At 41.4% G+C, this 18,384-nt stretch overlaps 1 protein-coding gene across 1 annotated transcript in view; it reads right to left on the bottom strand.

Annotated features, from left to right (window-relative positions):
- The window catches only part of LOC117328016 (synaptotagmin-12-like), a 63,796-nt gene extending 55,732 nt beyond the window's left edge, over positions 1 to 8,064 (bottom strand). Inside the window, exon 1 of the mRNA XM_033885320.1 lies at positions 7,873 to 8,064. The gene's annotated coding sequence lies outside the window, so the exon portion shown is untranslated. The remainder of the gene's footprint in view (positions 1 to 7,872) is intronic.
- Between the last annotated feature and the right edge of the window lie 10,320 nt (positions 8,065 to 18,384).

The raw sequence follows: 18,384 nt of genomic DNA, 5'->3' as shown, positions 1-18,384 counted from the left end.
TGATTAATGAGTTGGACTGAATTGATGTTTTATATGTTTTATGGCAGGAGTATAGGTTACTGCACGTGGGGCATATTGATCATAACTCATGTTCCACATATACAATCGTCATATGTCAAACTGAAAACAAGTGTATGACACGTACCTATAATAAAGGGGCGACAGAATGGGACAGTGACCTCTCGCACGTGAAAAATCATTTTTAATTGGGTCATTATTTTTATTCAATGCAATAACAAATCATCGAGTAATAAATTAACATATTTTTCATTGACCAACACACATATGTACCAGGCCGAATGTCCGGTAGCATACAGCTGTAGAAATCATTAGTTTTTATCGTGCGTATGAGCGGCAAGAGTTGATTTCCGGCCAAAGAGATCATTTTGATTTGTCAATCCCGACTAGCGGTAAAACAATCTCTTTTTTTTTTCTGCTAACCGGAAGCGGATGTAGCATGTCCTCTATTCATTTCCTCACGCCAACACAATAACATATCGTGCTTAATCAACCGGCAACATTTTCTTTCGGTTAATTGTGGATTCTGCTTTGGGGGTCGACAGGAAAAGAAAGATAGACGAGGTTTTATTTATGTCGCGTAGAGAGTTAACAATATATATATAGTATGATCGATTAGGAGGTCCGCCCACACTACTTTACCTAGCCTTTTAAGCGACAGTATACGTGGCTCTGTCACAGTCAGGCAGAACATCGCTACTTTGACATGATTTGATCAATAATTTACCTGGTAGAGTTACTCTTGGAAACCAGCAGTGATGATGGCGGGGGCAAGGTACAGATACTTGAACGCTGGTTATTATTGACACAGCTTCAAGGACTGGTATGTTTTCGACACGGTCTGTGTGTACTTTACTGAACGAGGAAAGTATTGATGATAAAAGTCACGTAAATATTTAACAATTAGTGTGAACTGAGAACGGGATTAGACACCGGATTAAATAAACCGCTGTGACCAATACCTAGGTATAATACTATCCCTGGGCAGCTGGACTTCATTTACATTAAAACATCCGTCATGGATGACACATGTCAGTGAAGTCATCTATACACACACAATCAATCAGCAATAACCATTCTACTCCTAAAACTAAGAAGCGTTTATACAAAGACAAACAAGAATATTAAAATACAAACTGAGAGTTAGTTAAAGTAGAGAGTTAGATAAAGTAGAGAGTTCGATAAAGTAGAGAGTTAGATAAAGTAGAGAGTTAGATAAAGTAGAGAGTTAGATAAAGTAGAGAGTTAGATAGAGTTACATTCAGTAGAGAGTTAGATACAGTAGAGAGTTAGATAAAGTAGAGAGTTAGATACAGTAGAGAGTTAGATACAGTAGATAGTTAGGTACAGTAGAGTTAGATACAGTAGATAGTTAGATACAGTAGAGTTAGATACAGTAGAGAGTTGGATAGAGTAGAGAGTTAGATACAGTAGAGTTAGTTACAGTAGAATTAGATACAGTAGAGAATTAGATACAGTAGAGAGTAAGATACAGTAGAGATTTAGATACAGTAGAGCGTTAGACACAGTAGAGAGTTAGACACAGTAGAGAGTTAGACACAGTAGAGAGTTAGATACAGTAGAGAGTTAGATACAGTAGAGTTAGATACAGTAAAATTAGATACAGTGAATAGTTAGATACAGTAGAGATAGATACAGTAGATAGTTAGATACAGTAGAGTTAGATACAGTGGAGAGTTAGATACTGTAGAAAGTTATATACAGTAGAGTAAGATTTAGTAGAGTAAGATACAGTAGAGAGTTAGATACAGTAAATAGTTAGATACAGTAGAGAGTTAGATACAGTAGAGAGTTAGATACAGTAGAGAGTTAGATACAGTAGAGTTAGTTAAAGTAGAGAGTTAGATACAGTAGAGAGTTAGATACAGTAGAGAGTTAGATACAGCAGAGAGTTAGATACAGTACAGAGTTAGATACAGTAGAGAGTTAGATACAGTAGAGAGTTAGATACAGTAGAGAGTTAGATACAGTAGAGTTAGTTAAAGTAGAGAGTTAGATACAGTAGAGTGAGATACAGTAGAGAGTTAGATACAGTAGAGAATTAGATACAGTAAAGAGTGAGATACAGTAGAGTTAGATACAGTAGAGAGTTAGATACAGTAAAGAGTGAGATACAGTAGAGTTAGATACAGTAGAGAGTTAAATACAGTAGAGAGTTAGATACAGTAGAGAGTTAGACACAGTAGATAGTTAGGTACAGTAGAGTTAGATACAGTAGATAGTTAGATACAGTAGATAGTTAGATACAGTAGATAGTTAGGTACAGTAGAGTTAGATACAGTAGAGAGTTGGATAGAGTAGAGAGTTAGATACAGTAGAGTTAGATACAGTAAAGAGTTAGACACAGTAGAGAGTTAGACACAGTAGAGAGTTAGATACAGTAGAGAGTTAGATACAATAGAGAGTTAGACACAGTAGAGAGTTAGATACAGTAGAGAGTTAGATACAGTAGAGTTAGATACAGTAAAATTAGATACAGTGAATAGTTAGATACAGTAGAGATAGATACAGTAGATAGTTAGATACAGTAGAGTTAGATACAGTAGCGAGTTGGATACAGTAGATAATTAGATGCAGTAGAGAGTAAGATACAGCAGAGAGTAAGATACAGTAGAGAGTTAGATACAGTAGATAGTTAGGTACAGTAGAGTTAGATACAGTAGAGAATTAGATACAGTAGAGAGTTAGATACAGTAGAGAGTTAGATACAGTAGAGAGTTAGATACAGTAGAGAGTTAGATACAGTAGAGAATTAGATGCAGTAGAGAGTAAGATACAGTAGACAGTTAGATACAGTAGAGAATTAGATACAGTAGAGAATTAGATGCAGTAGAGAGTTAGATACAGTAGAGAGTTAGATACAGTAGAGAATTAGGTACAGTAGCGAGTTAGATACAGTAGAGCTAGATACAGTAGATAGTTAGATACAGTAGATAGTTAGATACAGTAGAGTTAGATACAGTAGAGAGTTAGATACAGTAGATAGTTAGATACATTAGAGAGTTAGATACAGTAGAGAGTTAGATACAGTAGAGAGTTAGATACAGTAGAGAGTTAGACACAGTAGAGAGTTAGATACAGTAGAGAGTTAGATACAATAGAGAGTTAGACACAGTAGAGAGTTAGATACAGTAGAGAGTTAGATACAGTAGAGTTAGATACAGTAAAATTAGATACAGTGAATAGTTAGATACAGTAGAGATAGATACAGTAGATAGTTAGATACAGTAGAGTTAGATACAGTAGCGAGTTGGATACAGTAGATAATTAGATGCAGTAGAGAGTAAGATACAGCAGAGAGTAAGATACAGTAGAGAGTTAGATACAGTAGATAGTTAGGTACAGTAGAGTTAGATACAGTAGAGAATTAGATACAGTAGAGAGTTAGATACAGTAGAGAGTTAGATACATTAGAGAGTTAGATACAGTAGAGAGTTAGATACAGTAGAGAGTTAGATACAGTAGAGAATTAGATGCAGTAGAGAGTAAGATACAGTAGAGAGTTAGATACAGTAGAGAATTAGATACAGTAGCGAGTTAGATACAGTAGAGCTAGATACAGTAGATAGTTAGATACAGTAGATAGTTAGATACAGTAGATAGTTAGATACAGTAGAGTTAGATACAGTAGAGAGTTAGATACAGTAGAGAGTTAGATACATTAGAGAGTTAGATACAGTAGAGAGTTAGATACAGTAGAGAGTAAGATATAGTAGAGAGTTAGATACAGTAGAGAGTTAGATACAGTAGAGAGTTAAATACAGTAGAGAATTAGATGCAGTAGAGAGTAAGATACAGTAGAGAGTTAGATACAGTAGAGAATTAGATACAGTAGAGAATTAGATGCAGTAGAGAGTTAGATACAGTAGAGAGTTAGATACAGCAGAGAATTATATACAGTAGCGAGTTAGATACAGTAGAGCTAGATACAGTAGATAGTTAGATACAGTAGAGAGTTAGATACAGTAGAGAGTTAGATACAGTAGAGTTAGATGCAGTAGAGTTAGATACAGTAGAGTTAGATACAGTAGAGAGTTAGATGCAGTAGAGAGTTGGATACAGTAGAGAGTTAGATACAGTAGAGAGTTAGATACAGTAGAGTTATATACAGTAGCGAGTTAGATACAGTAGAGAATTAGATGCAGTAGATAGTTAGATACAGTAGAGCTAGATACAGTAGATAGTTAGATACCGCAGAGAGTAAGATACAGTAGAACCAAACATTAGTTTAATATTACGTCCTTCTAGGACTCGTCAGTGATGCTAGGGACATCATACGACTGTTTCGTCTTTCAGTAATTCTGGGGACATTACACGGCTGTTTCGTTCATCTAGAACTCATCAGTGATGCAAGAGACATCACGCAGCTGTTTTGTCCTTCTAAGACTCGTCAGTGATGCAGCGATGCCTCGTCCGGCTATATCGTTCTTCACGGACTCTTCCCTGGGGCTTTATACAGCTGTTTCGTCTTTCTAGAACTCGCACGTGCCACTAGGGACATCACACAGCTCTTTTGTCCTTCTAGAACTCGTCAGTTATGCTAGGGACACCATACAGCTGTTCCGTCCTTCTAGGACTCGTTATTGATGCTAGGGACATCATACAGCTGTTTCGTCCTTCAAGGACTTGTCAGTGTTGTTAGGGACACCATACAGTTGTTCCGTCCTTCTAGGACTCATTATTGATGCTAGGGACATCATACAGCTGTTTCGTCCTTCAAGGACTTGTCAGTGTTGTAAGGGACACCATACAGCTGTGCCGTCATCTAGGGCTCGTTATTGATGATATGAACATCATACAGCTGTTTCATTCTTCAAGGACTTGTCAGTTATGCTAAGGACACCATACAGCTGTTTCGACCTTTAAGGACTTGTCAGTGTTGTTAGGGTCATCATACAGGTGTTTCGTCCTTTTAGGACTCGTTAGTGATGCTAAGGCCACCATACAGCTGTTTCGTCCTTTTAGGACTCGTTAGTTATGCTAAGGACACCATACAGCTGTTTCGTCCTTTTAGGACTCTTTAGTTATGCTAAAGACACCATACAGCTGTTTCGTCCTTTTAGGGCTCGTTAGTTATGCCAAAGACACCATACAGCTGTTTCGTCCTTTTAAGACTCGTTAGTTATATGCTAAGGACAGCATACAGCTGTTTCGTCCTTTTAGGACTCGTTAGTTAGACTAATGTTTCCTTTCTTCGCGGTAATTCACTTAATGCTACATGTATGATGTTTTACAGGTTGGACAGTATGAATGTGACTTTGGTATATTATCAAAGGGTGCATAAGGCCAAATGAAATTATTTTGGACTGTTCAGCACCAATAATACCGTGGTCAGGTCGTGGGTACCTTTTACAAATTCCTTTACACAAATGATACAGTATCTGAAGAAACGACACGTGCTCACTGTTAACTCTGACATGTCCTACTAATTTGCATCATCAATATTTCATACCAGTTCATAGATCACGCCCGTGTTAGTGATATTGATGCTCGGTTTGGCTCCGTGTTGAATACCGTCTTAAGACATTCTTTATAACGCAGGCATTTAACTGGTTACAGAACTTAGGTGAACCAGAATGTTTTCTTGAAATACACCAATAGTTGTTAACAGTACATAGAAAACCCCTGTGAAGGTCAGTATATGGACCATTGTGTACGGAGATAAACGCTGCCAACAATACATCCCTGATGGTGGCCATTGATCGGAGGATGAAGTATCCATGTGATATGTCCCTTGGGCTGCCTGGCATGCATATGGCCATACATTGTATCACATGACGATATCACGGTGGTTACGCATACTCATATTATTAAAAGTCGTGGGATTTCGATATTCAGGGTAAAGCGATCTTTTAAACTATTAGTTGATTTCTATGGTCCAAAATTACCGCTGATAAGTGTTTTAAGCTTACGTTGATGACTATTTTTTCCATGGACCACTGACGTTGTGACACACCTGTTTGTGGACCATACACGTCGTCTCTCGTACCTGTCAGTGTGTGTGGACAATGAAGTCCCTGACATGTATATGTGTGGACAATGGAGTACCGGACATGTGTGTTGACCAATCGCGTGTCCGGTAAACCTGTGTGTGGCCCAATCGCGTGACCGGTACACCTGTGTGTGGATCACTGAGTCACTGACACACATGTGTGTGGACCAATCGAGTCCCTGACATACCTGTGTGTGGACCACTGGAGTCCATGACACATCTGTGCGTGGATCACTCGAGTCCCTGACACACCTGTTTGTGGATCGGATCACTCGAGTCTCTGACACACCTGTGCGTTGATCACTCGAGTCCCTGACACACCTGTGTGTGGACCACTAGAGACCCATGACACACCTGTGTGTGGACCACTAGAGACCCGTGACACACCTGTGTGTGTACCACTCGAGTCACTGACACACCTGTGTGGACCACTCGAGTCCCTGACACACCTGTGTGTGGATCACTCGAGTCCCTGACACACCTGTTTGTGGACAACTCGAGTCCCTGACACACCTGTGTGTGGATCACTCGAGTCCCTGACACACCTGTGTGGATTACTCGAGTCTCTGACACACCTGTGCGTTGATCACTCGAGTCCCTGACACACCTGTGTGTGGACCACTCGAGACCCATGACACACCTTTGTGTGGACCACTCGAGTCCATGACACACCTGTGTGTGGACTACTCGAGACCCATGACACACCTGTGTGCGGACTACTCGAGTCCCTGACACACCTGTGTGTGGATCACTCGAGTCCATGACACACCTGTGTGTGGATCACTCGAGTCCCTGACACACCTGTGTGCGGACTACTCGAGTCCCTGACACACCTGTGTGTGGATCACTCGAGTCCATGACACACCTGTGTGTGGATCACTCGAGTCCCTGACACATCTGTGTGTGGACCACTCGAGACCCCTGACACACCTTTGTGTGGACCACTCGAGTCCATGACACACCTGTGTGTGGACTACTCGAGACCCATGACACACCTGTGTGCGGACTACTCGAGTCCCTGACACACCTGTGTGTGGATCACTCGAGTCCATGACACACCTGTGTGTGGATCACTCGAGTCCCTGACACACCTGTGTGCGGACTACTCGAGTCCCTGACACACCTGTGTGTGGATCACTCGAGTCCATGACACACCTGTGTGTGGATCACTCGAGTCCCTGACACATCTGTGTGTGGACCACTCGAGACCCCTGACACACCTGTGCGTGGATCACTCGAGTCCCTGACACACCTGTGTGTGGACCACTCGAGACCCCTGACACACCTGTGTGCGGACTACTCGAGTGTCCGTGGGCCAGTCACGTCCACCAGCGTATGCCAAAGAGTATTATTACATAAGGGCTGGTGTACAAACAATCAATAGAATTGAACACAGATGTCATGTTCATTCCCGTCGTAAAGGTAGGCTATCGAATGGAAGTGTAATTAAATATTAAAGTACATTCTGGTCTACTGGTCCAGAACTATACCCCACGGCATCGTTTACAGGGAAGCCTGTATCGCAGTACTACAAATGTGGCTATGGTCATGTTTTCTTTCCTAAACCTGGTTAAACAAACCATCATTTGAACATTTTTTGATATATGTAGGCATTGTTGAATATCAAACTGCAATCATATTATAAATTAACAATAAGTACATTACAATGGTATTAGCAGGTTTCAAGATCAACTTTATAAAAGCAAGTGCAAGCTCATGGCATATTCTTTTTCAAGCTGGTGTCCTATTGTAAATTTTGACAGTGTGCAACAGCACACACACACAAACACACATACAATACACGCATATGCAAACACTTTCGTGCACAAACGCATTCTTACCTTTTCTTGGACCTATAATCCCGAGTCTGTTCTCTACTCCCAGCTTTCGGAATGTGTGACTATTACGACGCTGTCTGAGTTCACATAGTAATAATAATCCTTAGTTTCACTGTCCTGTGGCTTCCGAAAGCGATAAGCTGTACACAAGCCAACCGTCTGCTTCCCAAAGCGACTAATTCTACCAAACAGGATCCAAGCCTGCCTCACTTCGGGTTCAGCGTCGATCGATATCGCTCGGAGATTTCCGAGTTTCCCGTCAGCTCCAGCTCTAGTCACTAGAACGATGATGGGGCGATGTTTTTATGTCTTGTGAGACAGTTAATTCATCAGATGTGTGTTTGTTGCTATATCATAAATCTTCGAAATCTATACTTAATCGTTATATTTAAATATTGGAAAAACATACAGGCAACATTCGCCATCACAACAAACCATTTCTTTCCGGTGAAATGCTTGATTTGTCATATCTCAGTTTTAATATAACATATTCTCTAATGCCGATGGTTGGTTGAGAGGCTGCATTCCGAATGATTCAATTCGCGAAGACGGCGGAAATGACAAACGTCATGCTCCTAAATGTTTTTTTGAACAGGAACTTTTATCAACAGTTAAGATAGCGTCTTTCTTCAATTCAGCAGAATACCTGGCTTCTGTATTCGATTGTTAAGTGGGCTTACACACATCCAAACAAATATATCCCATTCAGACTAGGCAAACTCCAAGAAGTCATGGTCACGGACACTTCTTAATGGAATAAAAATGCATGTCCAGAAACATCTAAAATGGAATAAAATAGAAACAGATAGTGTCTATAAGGAATTTAATAACAACCATGTTGTTTAAAATCATGATAGAATTTCTTGTATCTTGTAAATGTTGTATGTCGGAGATTGTGTCGTGAATACGTAGTGTTGTAGGTCGAAGGTTGTGTCGTTAGGACGTAGTGTTGTAGGTCGGAGGTTGTGTCGTTAGGACGTAGTGTTGTAGGTCGGAGGTTGTGTCGTTAGGACGTAGTGTTGTAGGTCGGAGGTTGTGTCGTAAGGATGTAGTGTTGTAGGTCGGAGGTTGTGTCGTTAGGACGTAGTGTTGTAGGTCGGAGGTTGTGTCGTTAGGATGTAGTGTTGTAGGTCGGAGGTTGTGTCGTTAGGACGTAGTGTTGTAGGTCGGAGGTTGTGTCGTTAGGACGTAGTGTTGTAGGTCGGAGGTTGTGTCGTTAGGACGTAGTGATGTAGGTCGGAGGTTGTGACGTTAGGATGTAGTGTTGTAGGTCGGAGGTTGTGTCGTTAGGATGTAGTGTTGTAGGTCGGAGGTTGTGTCGTTAGGACGTAGTGTTGTAGGTCGGAGGTTGTGTCGTAAGGACGTAGTGTTGTAGGTCGGAGGTTGTGTCTTGATGATGCAGTGGTTTAGGTCGGAGGTTGTGTCGTTAGGACGTAGTGTTGTAGGTCGGAGGTTGTCGTTAGGACGTAGTGTTGTAGGTCGGAGGTTGTGTCGTTAGGATGTAGTGTTGTAGGTTGGAGGTTGTGTCGTTAGGACGTAGTGTTGTAGGTTGGAGGTTGTGTCGTTAGGACGTAGTGTTGTAGGTCGGAGGTTGTGTCGTTAGGACGTAGTGATGTAGGTCGGAGGTTGTGTCGTTAGGACGTAGTGTTGTAGGTCGGAGGTTGTGTCGTTAGGACGTAGTGATGTAGGTCGGAGGTTGTGTCGTTAGGACGTAGTGTTGTAGGTTGGAGGTTGTGTCGTTAGGACGTAGTGTTGTAGGTCGGAGGTTGTGTCGTTAGGACGTAGTGTTGTAGGTCGGAGGTTGTGTCGTTAGGACGTAGTGATGTTGGTCGGAGGTTGTGTCGTTAGGACGTAGTGTTGTAGGTTGGAGGTTGTGTCGTTAGGATGTAGTGTTGTAGGTCGGAGGTTGTGTCGTAAGGATGTAGTGTTGTAGGTCGGAGGTTGTGTCGTTAGGACGTAGTGTTGTAGGTCGGAGGTTGTGTCGTTAGGACGTAGTGTTGTAGGTCGGAGGTTGTGTCGTTAGGACGTAGTGTTGTAGGTCGGAGGTTGTGTCGTTAGGACGTAGTGATGTAGGTCGGAGGTTGTGTCGTTAGGATGTAGTGTTGTAGGTTGGAGGTTGTGTCGTTATGACGTAGTGATGTAGGTCGGAGGTTGTGTCGTTAGGATGTAGTGTTGTAGGTTGGAGGTTGTGTCGTTAGGATGTAGTGTTGTAGGTCGGAGGTTGTGTCTTGAGGATGTAGTGTTGTAGGTCGGAGGTTGTGTCGTTAGGACGTAGTGTTGTAGGTCGGAGGTTGTGTCGTTAGGATGTAGTGTTGTAGGTCGGAGGTTGTGTCGTTAGGACGTAGTGTTGTAGGTCGGAGGTTGTGTCGTTAGGACGTAGTGTTGTAGGTCGGAGGTTGTGTCGTTAGGACGTAGTGATGTAGGTCGGAGGTTGTGACGTTAGGATGTAGTGTTGTAGGTCGGAGGTTGTGTCGTTAGGATGTAGTGTTGTAGGTTGGAGGTTGTGTCGTTAGGACGTAGTGTTGTAGGTCGGAGGTTGTGTCGTAAGGACGTAGTGTTGTAGGTCGGAGGTTGTGTCTTGATGATGCAGTGGTTTAGGTCGGAGGTTGTGTCGTTAGGACGTAGTGTTGTAGGTCGGAGGTTGTCGTTAGGACGTAGTGTTGTAGGTCGGAGGTTGTGTCGTTAGGATGTAGTGTTGTAGGTTGGAGGTTGTGTCGTTAGGACGTAGTGTTGTAGGTTGGAGGTTGTGTCGTTAGGACGTAGTGTTGTAGGTCGGAGGTTGTGTCGTTAGGACGTAGTGATGTAGGTCGGAGGTTGTGTCGTTAGGACGTAGTGTTGTAGGTCGGAGGTTGTGTCGTTAGGACGTAGTGATGTAGGTCGGAGGTTGTGTCGTTAGGACGTAGTGTTGTAGGTTGGAGGTTGTGTCGTTAGGACGTAGTGTTGTAGGTCGGAGGTTGTGTCGTTAGGACGTAGTGTTGTAGGTCGGAGGTTGTGTCGTTAGGACGTAGTGATGTAGGTCGGAGGTTGTGTCGTTAGGACGTAGTGTTGTAGGTTGGAGGTTGTGTCGTTAGGATGTAGTGTTGTAGGTCGGAGGTTGTGTCTTGAGGATGTAGTGTTGTAGGTCGGAGGTTGTGTCGTTAGGACGTAGTGTTGTAGGTCGGAGGTTGTGTCGTTAGGACGTAGTGTTGTAGGTCGGAGGTTGTGTCGTTAGGACGTAGTGTTGTAGGTCGGAGGTTGTGTCGTTAGGACGTAGTGTTGTAGGTCGGAGGTTGTGTCGTTAGGATGTAGTGTTGTAGGTTGGAGGTTGTGTCGTTATGACGTAGTGATGTAGGTCGGAGGTTGTGTCGTTAGGATGTAGTGTTGTAGGTTGGAGGTTGTGTCGTTAGGATGTAGTGTTGTAGGTCGGAGGTTGTGTCGTAAGGACGTAGTGTTGTAGGTCGGAGGTTGTGTCGTTAGGACGTAGTGATGTAGGTCGGAGGTTGTGACGTTAGGATGTAGTGTTGTAGGTCGGAGGTTGTGTCGTTAGGATGTAGTGTTGTAGGTTGGAGGTTGTGTCGTTAGGACGTAGTGTTGTAGGTCGGAGGTTGTGTCGTAAGGACGTAGTGTTGTAGGTCGGAGGTTGTGTCTTGATGATGCAGTGGTTTAGGTCGGAGGTTGTGTCGTTAGGACGTAGTGTTGTAGGTCGGAGGTTGTCGTTAGGACGTAGTGTTGTAGGTCGGAGGTTGTGTCGTTAGGATGTAGTGTTGTAGGTTGGAGGTTGTGTCGTTAGGACGTAGTGTTGTAGGTTGGAGGTTGTGTCGTTAGGACGTAGTGTTGTAGGTCGGAGGTTGTGTCGTTAGGACGTAGTGATGTAGGTCGGAGGTTGTGTCGTTAGGACGTAGTGTTGTAGGTCGGAGGTTGTGTCGTTAGGACGTAGTGATGTAGGTCGGAGGTTGTGTCGTTAGGACGTAGTGTTGTAGGTTGGAGGTTGTGTCGTTAGGACGTAGTGTTGTAGGTCGGAGGTTGTGTCGTTAGGACGTAGTGTTGTAGGTCGGAGGTTGTGTCGTTAGGACGTAGTGATGTTGGTCGGAGGTTGTGTCGTTAGGACATAGTGTTGTAGGTTGGAGGTTGTGTCGTTAGGATGTAGTGTTGTAGGTCGGAGGTTGTGTCGTAAGGATGTAGTGTTGTAGGTCGGAGGTTGTGTCGTTAGGACGTAGTGTTGTAGGTCGGAGGTTGTGTCGTTAGGACGTAGTGTTGTAGGTCGGAGGTTGTGTCGTTAGGACGTAGTGTTGTAGGTCGGAGGTTGTGTCGTTAGGACGTAGTGATGTAGGTCGGAGGTTGTGTCGTTAGGATGTAGTGTTGTAGGTTGGAGGTTGTGTCGTTATGACGTAGTGATGTAGGTCGGAGGTTGTGTCGTTAGGATGTAGTGTTGTAGGTTGGAGGTTGTGTCGTTAGGATGTAGTGTTGTAGGTCGGAGGTTGTGTCGTAAGGACGTAGTGTTGTAGGTCGGAGGTTGTGTCGTTAGGACGTAGTGATGTAGGTCGGAGGTTGTGTCGTTAGGATGTAGTGTTGTAGGTTGGAGGTTGTGTCGTTAGGACGTAGTGTTGGAGGTCGGAGGTTGTGTCGTTAGGACGTAGTGTTGTAGGTCGGAGGTTGTGTCTTGAGGATTTAGTTTTGTAGGTCGGAGGTTGTGTCTTGATGATGCAGTGGTTTAGGTCGGAGGTTGTGTCTTGATGATGTAGTGTTGTAGGTCGGAGGTTGTGTCGTTAGGACGTAGTTTTGTAGGTCGGAGGTTGTGTCGTTAGGACGTAGTGTTGTAGGTCGGAGGTTGTGTCGTTAGAATGTAGTGTTGTAGGTCGGAGGTTGTGTCGTAAGGACGTAGTGTTGTAGGTCGGAGGTTGTGTCGTTAGAACGTAGTGTTGTAGGTCGGAGGTTGTGTCGTTAGGATGTAGTGTTGTAGGTCGGAGGTTGTGTCGTTAGGACGTAGTGTTGTAGGTCGGAGGTTGTGTCGTTAGGACGTAATGATGTAGGTCGGAGGTTGTGTCGTTAGGACGTAGTGTTGTAAGTCGGAGGTTGTGTCGTTAGGATGTAGTGATGTAGGTCGGAGGTTGTGTCGTTAGAATGTAGTGTTGTAGGTCGGAGGTTGTGTCGTTAGGATGTAGTGTTGTAGGTCGGAGGTTGTGTCGTTAGAATGTAGTGTTGTAGGTCGGAGGTTGTGTCGTAAGGATGTAGTGTTGTAGGTCGGAGGTTGTGTCGTTAGGATGTAGTGTTGTAGGTCGGAGGTTGTGTCGTTAGGACGTAGTGTTGTAGGTTGGAGGTTGTGTCGTAAGGACGTAGTGTTGTAGGTCGGAGGTTGTGTCGTAAGGATGTAATGGTTTAGGTCGGAGGTTGTGTCGTAAGGATGTAATGGTTTAGGTCGGAGGTTGTGTCTTGATGATGTAGTGGTGTAGGTAGGAGGTTGTGTCTTGATGATGTAGTGATTTTGGTAGGAGGTTGTGTCTCGAGGTTGTAGTGGTGTAGGTAGGAGGTTGTGTCTTGACGATGTAGTGGTTTAGGTCCGACGTTGTGTCTTGAGAATGCACTGGTTTAGGTCGGATGTTGTGTCTCGAGGTTGTACTGGTTTAGGTAAGATGTTGTGTCTTGAGGATGCACTGGTTTAGGTAGGAGGTTGTGTCTTGATGATGTAGTGGTTTAGATCGGATGTTGTTACTTGAGGACGCAGAGGTTGGATGCCGTGCTTTGAGGTTGTGGTCTGATGGGTCGTAAGCAATGAAAGAAAATAACATTTTGTTTTGTTTACGCAGTCTATAAAGTATTTGTTGCTGACGAGGTAAGCTGTGGATTAAGTAGCATAAAGGAAACGGGAGAACACAGATTGCTGACACAAAGGACATAGACGTTTGTTAATTTTTGCTAATTATAGGAAAATATTATGTTAATACTGAAATATAAATGCTGAAATGTGATAAAGAAAACCAGCAGTGCTGCAGAATCCATCCTCTTTTTAGAGTGCTGCTGATTAACACATCCCGATGTCAACCATAATCAATATCCGCCATTAAAACTGGAACTGCATGTACAACATGGATAAGAATCTCCTTACAACCAGAAATTGTTTCAAAAAGTCGACCGTGTACCTTTAACTTCAGACTGTGTAAAGATATTAGCAAGAGAAACTGAATATGATAAATCAATAACCAATAAAACCACTAATTGGAATCGAAAATAAAGTTCAACAAAATGATTTAATGGTATATCTTATTTATGGTGATTAATTATATATCATTAGTAAATAGCCCTATATACCACGACCACAACAACACTGAATCGTTTAGGATTATCAGAGTGCTTTTTCTCATTAAGAGTTTTACATCCTTATATGGCGCTTTTGGTATCGCAAATGGCCGTCGTTTACTGTACAAAAGCGAAACTATGTAATTACACATTGCCGCGAAACGGGATTTGCTAATTAGCCCCTTAATATGAGCCCTTGCCGTTGTATTCACATTTAAAGTGGTAAAATGTCTGTTCCGTGTCTGACAAATTTCACTTATAATCCTATGTTGATTTCATATATTGATATTTTCTTCATTGTTTTCATATATTGTTTTCATTATGCATGTAGCATGTAACTTACGACAACTGATGCTTTATCTTATTCACTTGATGTATCATGTTTTGCTAACATGTATCAGATACTAGCGGGCTGAAGTTAGCGGCGGATTCGTTATTCGTTATTGGGGATTCGAATAACAAATCCGCTGCAGCGGTGGATTGGGGATTCAGTTACATATAACTGAATCCCCAATCCACCGCTGAAGCGGATTTGTTATTTGAATCCCAACGTCAAAATGTCAATAAAAAGAAATATCATTTCAACATAAAAAAACTGAATCCCAAATCCGCTGCTGGCAGCGGATTCGTTATTCGAATCCCCAATAACATATTATAAGAAAATACTTATATGTAACTGAATCCCCAATCCACTGCTGAAGCGGATTTATTATTTGAATCCCAACGTCAAAATGTCAATAAAAAGAAATATCATTTAAACATAAAAAACTGAATCCCCGATAACGAAATACGAATCCGCTGCTAACTTCAGCCCAGATACTAGCCCGATGGACACACGTCTACAGACAGCTTGTGTCAGATCTCGATTAACAGGTACATTTTCAATTGAAGCAGGAAGGTAGACACACCAAGAATTCCTAGAAGAAGAAAGGTCGCGAAAAGAGCTGTTTAAGGAATTGGAGAGGGAACGGACTGAGATACAGAAAGATCGGAAACAGCTACAGAAAAAGATCGAAGATCTTCAATGGAGATCAATGACAAATAATCTCATATTCACTGGCCTGTTTGACGAACAGCAGGAATACACTGAAGCAAAGCTCAGGCAATTCCTTTTTGAACAGTTAGGTATCAACTGGCACATCCAATTTGGAAATGTACACCGGTTCCAGAAACATGTTCATGGCAAAAGAAGACCTATTGTCGCTAGGTTCATTTACAACAAAGACAGACAAGAGGTCAGAGATCGGGCGCATCATCTACGCAATACGAGTTTCGGTATACCTGAACAGCTACAAGAGACTATGGAAGACAGAAGGGAAGGCTTGTTACCAATTCTCAGGCAGTTAAGAGCAGATGGTAAACGTGCTAAACTCGTCCGAGATAAGTTTATTGTAAATGGGCGTTTATATGTTCCGGGCGAAGCAGTTCCAGAGCCGCTCGACCTCAGATCGCGAACGCGTGTTTGATGACAGACAGTACAGTGACGTCGTTGGCAGCAAAAGACGACGACAATCGTCTGGCAATTCTGTCAAAAAGGCCCACCACCGGCGAGAGCACGGGTAGTATCGCCGGTACATGCTCAACCGCAACAGATTCGTGAAATCACCTACTAGGATAGAGGGGAGAGTACCATCTCGATCTTATCATGGAATGTGAACAGATGTCTGTCTGACAAGCTTAAAGACGATGAATTTGTAAACATACTGAAAAAACATGATATCATGTTTGTATGAATGTTGGTTGAAAGAAAACGATGACATTAGCCTTGTTGATTAAAGTTCCAACCCGGTATCTAGAATACGAGGTAAAGGTGGAGGCATAGTTGTTTATATTAAAGATGCCTTGAACAATACATGTACAGTAGAGAATGTAATACATGACCATACGATAGTAATTAGGGTACACAAGGAACTATTCAGTGATGATAAAGGTTATTATATCATTTGTAATTATATCCCTCCGTATAATAGCAATTATTACGACTTAAATAATGTGGATGTATTTCAAGATTTATCAGAATGTGTCGCGAGGTACAAAGATTTCGGTTATAGTTGTGGGAGACATGAATAGTAGAACAGGTCAAAGTGAAGATTTTATACAGAATGATTGTTTAGGCGAGTTTCCTGCATGCAATTTATTATATGTGTTTGAGTATATTCCAGACACTACTTTACAAGCTCGATGCAGCGAGGATACGGTTGTTAATCATTTTGGAAGGAAACTATTAGATCTATGTACAGCAAGTGGGCTCAGAATTATAAATGGAAGACACCCTGATGACCCAAATGGTAGTGTGACATTTTTTAATAGTTTAGGTTCTAGCCTTATAGATTATGTGCTGGTGAATGAGTCGAAGCATGACTGTATATCCAAGTTTAAAAGTGGAGAATTTAATGAGTTTTCAGATCATTCGCCAATCATTTTTAATATCAAATCAAAAATTTGGAATGATGACAATATGAATGAGGTATCTGGTTCGAATGATTTGAATGTCAAATGGAATAAAGATAATGAGGATATTATCAAGGAAAAGCTACGTATAAATATGCCGTTACTAGAACAGATTTGCAATGATGATGGTGTTGCTGTAGATACATTGTTAGTCAACTTACTGAACGAGTTAGTCAGATAATTTCTCCGTATTGCGATGTCAATCATACGGCATCTGTCAATGATCGGAATTCGAAACAGAAACCTCGTAGATGTATAAACATTGATAAACCTTGGTTTTCGGAAGAGTGTAAATTGAAGTATAGAGCTTATAAAACGGCTCTTTTTAAGTTAATATATATTATGTAAATCTAGACAAAATCATACTAAACTTATTGTCAAGAAAAAATGTTACAAGAAAATTGAAATTAGACTGAAGAAAGATTACAAGAATCACAAAGGGAATTTAATGAACTTTCTAAGAAAACATAATCCGAAAAAGTTTTATAAACTTTTTAAGAGGAAAAACAAGCAAACCAATTGCAAAATAACAAATGAAGATTTCTACAATCACTTTAGAAAGTTATCCCCAGTAAGTGTACGGGAAAATGAAGAAGTTAAAGAGTTTTTACGGGAATATGATGAAAGTAATACCACAATATCGTACGAAGAATTGGACAGGAACATAACTAAAAGAAAGGTCAAAAGTGCAATAGATAATCCTTAAACATAACAAGGCATGTGGATAGGATGGTTTGCATAATGAAATTTTTATGGTAGGTAAAGAATTTTTCACTCCATGTCTGACTGCTCTATTTAATCGTATTTTTGATTCCGGTAAATTCCCTTCCTCGTGGAGTATTGGCACGTGTATTCCGGTCTTTAAAAAGGGGGACAGAGAGAACCCGGATAATGATCGTGGTATTACCTTAGTCAGTTGTCTTGGGAAAATATTCACTTCAGTGCTAAATGAAAGGCTTGTCGTAGTTGATAGAATGTATAATAAATTAACCGACGCGCAATTCGGATTCCGGAAAAGTCAGTCGACTGTAGACGCTATTTTTGCTTTGCAATGTTTGATCGATCGGACGCTTAGAAAAAGGAAACGCTTATATTGTTGTTTCATTGATTATAAAAAGACTTTTGATTTTATTAACAGACAGAATTTGTGGTTCAAATTAATTAAAGAGGGGAATGAAGGAAAAATGCTGAAAGTTATAAGAAGCCTTTATGATAACGTAAGATGTGTGAAACATAATGGTTTATCTGAATTTTATAAGGTCAATTGTGGATTATTCCAAGGTGAAATTTTGTCACCGATACTTTTTACATTATATGTTAATGACTTAGATATGACCTTTATAAATGATAGTTGTCCGTCAATAGAGATTAGAACCATAAATATATTCTTACTCATGTATGCGGATGATATGGTTTTGATATCTGAGACGCCCGAAGATCTCCAAATCTTATTGAATTCTTCACAAGAGTATACCAAGAAATGGGTTTTAACGGTGAATGTGGAGAAAACTAAAATTATCATTTTTAGAAATGGAGGATGCATTAGAAATAATGAGAAATGGTTTTATAATAATGAAAAAATAGAGATAGTAAATGAATTCAATTACCTAGGTTTACTGTTGAATTATAATGGCAAATTCTTTAAGACTCAAAAACATATCTCAGAACAAGGAAAGAAAGCTTTATTCGCTATATTGAATGTATGTAAAAGTAATTATTTTAATATTAAACTTGTTTAGCAGTCTTTGATACTTATGTGAGTAGTGTGTTGAACTATGGGTGTGAAATATG

This window comes from Pecten maximus, chromosome 5 (assembly GCF_902652985.1).
Source record: "Pecten maximus chromosome 5, xPecMax1.1, whole genome shotgun sequence".
NCBI classification, from domain to species: Eukaryota; Metazoa; Mollusca; class Bivalvia; order Pectinida; family Pectinidae; genus Pecten; species Pecten maximus.
This window is presented reverse-complemented; position numbering and strand designations above follow the sequence as displayed.